We start from the raw sequence: 5,058 nt of genomic DNA, 5'->3' as shown, positions 1-5,058 counted from the left end.
TGCAATATTATTTGTAGACAAGTACCCATGGTTCTATATGCCTTCATCTGTCCATAAAATTTTGATTCACGGTGCAGAAATTATAGAACACTTTGCCCTTCCGATAGGTATGATGTCAGAAGAAGCTCTTGAGGCCAGAAATAAAGACCAGAGAAAGTTTCGATTAAACCACACACGAAAAAATTCTCGCAGTAACACAATGGAAGACTTGGCTCACACACTTTTTATTTCATCGGACCCATTTATTACAATGTTAGCAAAATCCACAGATAAATTTTCTAAAAAAGATCAGTTTTTAGATAAAGACATTATTAGTCTTATTTAAGTAAAGACGCACAAGAAGAGTTATCAGATTGCACAACATCAGATACCGATTAGGAGTAAAATTGAAAAATTAAAAAAAAGTATATAAAATATTTTTGAAGTTGATTATATTTACTTTATATTGAATGATTAAATAAATGTATGTTTTAAGAAAGAAACATGTTTTTTTTAAACTCTTTAACTCTTGCTGAAAATGAGTACACATGCAAGAGAATGTTAAATTTCCGATGAGCTTTTTTAATAATATATGTAGATGTCCAATTTATTTGAATTTTTTTTTATATGTGTATATATCCTTTATAAGTAACAACAAAAAAAAAAATTTTGAAAATGTGTAACGAAATTTCTTAAAATTGAGCGAAAACGACCAGACATAGAATAAAACAGGTTTACACTAACTTGGAACAAATAATAAAAACAAATATTTTCACTGAATGAAACAATTTTTGTTCATTAGTTTTGATGTGTAATAAATTTATCTACAAAAAAAAACCGTACAAAAATAGCATAATTTTTGCAGAAGTTATTAATTAATCGCTGCTAAATCAGCCGTTTCGCCCACTGTGTGATGTCGGGAAAACATAAATACCATCTGATGCAGCGAGTCTGATTCAAATCGTCAGTTCATTTTTCCCACAAAAACAGATTCAGCTACCACTGGCAACTCGAAGCAGTGAGATAAAAATAACAGCGTGCACGAAAACAGAACTGTTGGAAATCGTCAACAAACTAAATAATAAGAAAGCTCCTGTCCCGACGGCATCCCGAACAGAGCTTTAAGGCTGGCAGTTAATCTGCACCCTGATGTGTTCATAAAAATGTACAATGCATGCCTGAGAGAAGGAACTTTTCCATCCAGATGGAAAAGGCAGAATCTGGTACTCCTACCAAAACCCGGCAAGCCCCCGGCGAAGCAGGTAAAATATTGGAATCGCTCATAGCGCGTAGGCTCAACAGGGCTATTGAGCAAGGAGGTGGACTATCTTTGTTTTCTTTGGAGAAAGTACGAAAGTACCAATACGGATTTAGAAAGGCAAGATCAACGATAGACGCGATAAGCACAGTTGTGGACACAGCCATAGACGCCATATCTGGTAATCAATGGAAATGGGGAACCAAACAATACTGCATGGTGGTGACTCTCGACATCAGAAACGCATTCAATTCGGCTGAATGGAGTCGTATAATGGACAGTCTGGCGTCTTTCGGCGTTCAGGGTAATCTGCTGCACATAGTGGACAGCTACTTTACAAATAGGCGCCTCCGATACTCGACAGTGGACGGCTCGGAGGAATATAGCATTTCTGCTGGAGTACCACAGGGTTCATTCCTGGGCCCTCTCCTGTGGAATTCCATGTACGACGGAGTCCTCAGACTAAATTTAAATCCGGGCACACGCATAATCGGCTTTGCCGATGATATCGCGGTGGTGGTAACGGAAAAGGAGCTTTGCGGAACAAAAATGCAACAACGCCATTGCAACTATTGGCCGGTGGCTGGCTGTTGCAGGTCTTGAATTGGCAGCCCACAAGACTGAAGCCGTTTTAATTAGCAGGAGGAAGAAAGTCGAGACCGCCTCTATAGAAGTTGGTGGCAAAACTATCACATCTAAGAGGGCCATCAAATACCTGGCAAGGATCATGCTCAATACAAGAGGCCCCAAACAAGAGAGAAGGCTGTTGTTAACTAGCGTGACAAAATCCATTTCCCTGTACGCTGCCCTGTTTGGGAATTAGCCCTAGCGCTACGGATGAAAAGCTATAGGCGAGGGCTGGAATCGGTCCTTAGACTCTGCGCAATGAGAATTTGCAGTGCGTTCTGCACAATTTCAGACGATACTGCGCATGTCATGGCTGGTCTGTCTCCAATCGTTCTAGTGTACGAAGCAGACGCGATGTACAGAGCGTTACACTCCACACCACCGGTGGTTGAGCGATCGCCCTTAGCCAGTATACGGCAAGAAATACGGCTCGATGGACTTACTGCCTTATCCCAGACCTACAGCAGTGGATAGGCAGATAGTCACGGGCAACTTATGTTTTACCTGACGCAAATTCTGAGCGGCCATTGCTGCTTCAGAGCTTATCTAAAGCGTTTCGGGCACGAGGCATCCGACGAATGCACGTGGTGCGGAGCCGGCATCGTCGAGGACGCACATGGCTTTTCACTGCTCTCGCTATGAAGCAGAGACGCGAGTTGGAGTCCAGGATCGGCACGAGTTACCAACCCTGGTCACTAAATTGGGGAACGAGACCCAGGAAAAAAGACGTGGCATCGACTCTTTCCTGTTCCCAGAACGATTTATGATTTATATATGATGATCATACATACAAGTTAACAACAGCAACAGCATTAGCGGCTGCAGCAGCATCAGCCGCAGCAGCATCAGCAGCAACAGCTTCAGCATCAGCAGCATCAGCCGCAGTGGCAGCAGCATCAGCGGCAGCAGCAGCAGCGCCAACATCAGCAGCAGCTGGAGTGTGGGCAGAACGGGCCAGAAGAACGAAGCCGGAGGTGGCTGGGTGGAGAACATCCGAGAGAGATTACAAGTTGAAATAAACCATTATAACGTGTGATCGAACCAAAGTCTTGATGATTGGGTGGTGTGCGTGCCGTTGGGGGACGGAAATCAAATCCTTGCTACTGCAAGGTGACCTCCTCAAATAAGAGGAAGTTAACTGGGGACCGAGCAGGGACCGTCTTCCGTCGCGTCTTTAAATAATACATTTTTTTTTTCTCTTGCCCATAAAGTGAATAAAAAATAAAGTAAATGCAAAAAAAATCTAAAAGTTTTTTTTCTTGTAAATGCCCACCGAAAAATTAAAGTGGATGGTTACACAATAAACATATTGGAATCGATGCCAAGAATTTGTGTATTGGATGATGAGACATTTCTCCGAATCTCAGCAAATATAATTTTTCAGTTGTTCTGCATGTGCCGAACAAATTCAATAATTCTAGTTGATCTGCGACCGCCGCGACGCTTCTAAATTCCTATGAAATAAAAGCAGCCTTGACCAACGCAACAATTATTATTGCTCTGCGACCGCCGTAACGTACCTAAAATTCCTATGAAATAAAGACAGCACAGATCAAATATTTCAAATATTCTGCGTGTGAGTATAGCAAACGCAATATTATTATAAAAATATTAAATAATGATTATTAAAAACGGAAAAAAAAAGTTTCGGCCGTGGGTTGGACAAGGTTCTCGTCAACTTCAGGCACGAGAAAAAAATTAATTTATTATGAAAACAAAAAAAAAAGAATTTATTGCATGGCCACGGCCCGGGATCGAACCTGCTACGTCTATGTGATTAATTTTGTTGGAAAAATTTGTTTTTTTTTCCTTTCATGTTCTGGAACATTCCACTTTCGTATTTTTTCTGAATGTTTTTAGTTTTCCTTTTTGCAATTATTACTCTTTATTTTTATGCAATTATGAATTACACTATTTAATTTTGTTATTTTTTTTATATATGTACACAAAACTATAAACACATAGTGTTGTACATATTTGAAAAAAAAAACTAAAAAATATAGAAAAACAAATTTCGCCAACAAAATCACTATTTTTATATATATGTATGTATATTTAAATAACACTTACCTTTATTTTATGTTAAAAACACTTAATTAGAATTTTTCACAATAAGCTAAGCTGCACAGAGAAACGAAAAAGGCAAGCGACGCGCGCAGAAATCCGAAAGGGAAACAACAACAACAAATCACAGATTTACGAAAATTCTGCTTAGCAACAATGTCGGATGTTGCTTTCCGTTTTCCGGTTTGTGGCGTGCCGAAAACGCAGAGTATAAATAGGAACAACCGGCAATGGAATTGTATCTATAAAATGTACCAATTCATTGATTAAATAATCAATGTGTAATTAAAAAATGAATTATCTTAGAACATAAATTTTTTGTATATAAAGAATTTAAGTGCTTTCACGTTTATTTTCATTCATAGGTAAATAGGGTATACAAAAATCATCGTAACAAAAATTATTCTATCGATTGAGAAAGTTTTTTTTCCTAAGTTCTTTTTCGGCAGCCGATTGGTTGGTTTCGATAACGAAATTTGTTCGTTCGGCAACAACTGGGCAACATTGTTAACGGAGACAATTTGGTACTGAAGGGTGTGTTCTCGTTTTGCATATGTCTTCTAGAGCTATATGATATAGTTCCCGATCCTAAAGATTTTCATATTTTATCTTACCCTGGTATTATAAAACCCAAAAAAAATTTCTTCCCGATAGCTCTTAAGACGGCTGAGTAAAACGCATACGCACAGACGGACAGACGGACATGGCTATATCGATTCAGCTTCTCATGCTAATCAAGAATTTATATACTTTATGGGGTCGGAAACGTCTCCTTCTGTGCGTTAGAAACATCTGACCAATTTTATAATACCCTCTGCAAGGGTATAAAAACGAGTGTGTACGAGTGTAAAAGTATATAAATTCTTGATCAGCATGAGAAGCTGAATCGATATAGCCATGTCCGTCTGTCCGTCTGTGCGTATGCGTTTTACTCAGCCGTCTTAAGAGCTATCGGGAAGAAATTTTTTTTTGGGTTTTATAATACCAGGGTAAGATAAAATATGAAAATCTTTAGGATCGGGAACTATATCATATAGCTCTAGAAGAAACATTTTCGCAAAAATTGACGTATCCCCATGAAATTTACCAATATGATAGTATTGAATAAAATCTCAGATCCCAAAATTTGA

General features: G+C 38.8%; 1 long non-coding RNA gene across 1 annotated transcript; it reads right to left on the bottom strand.

Annotated features, from left to right (window-relative positions):
• Positions 1–208: 208 nt before the first annotated feature.
• LOC124460936 lies at positions 209–369 on the bottom strand. Its single transcript, XR_006954865.1, has 2 exons — positions 338–369; positions 209–278 (listed from the first exon to the last, which is right to left on the bottom strand). It is a non-coding gene; the product is annotated as an uncharacterized LOC124460936 (long non-coding RNA).
• Between the last annotated feature and the right edge of the window lie 4,689 nt (positions 370–5,058).

Source organism: Drosophila willistoni, unplaced genomic scaffold (genome assembly GCF_018902025.1).
Source record: "Drosophila willistoni isolate 14030-0811.24 unplaced genomic scaffold, UCI_dwil_1.1 Seg164.1, whole genome shotgun sequence".
Classification (NCBI taxonomy): Eukaryota; Metazoa; Arthropoda; class Insecta; order Diptera; family Drosophilidae; genus Drosophila; species Drosophila willistoni.
The sequence above is the reverse complement of the archived record's forward strand: the minus strand, read 5'-3'. Positions and strand labels throughout refer to the sequence as shown.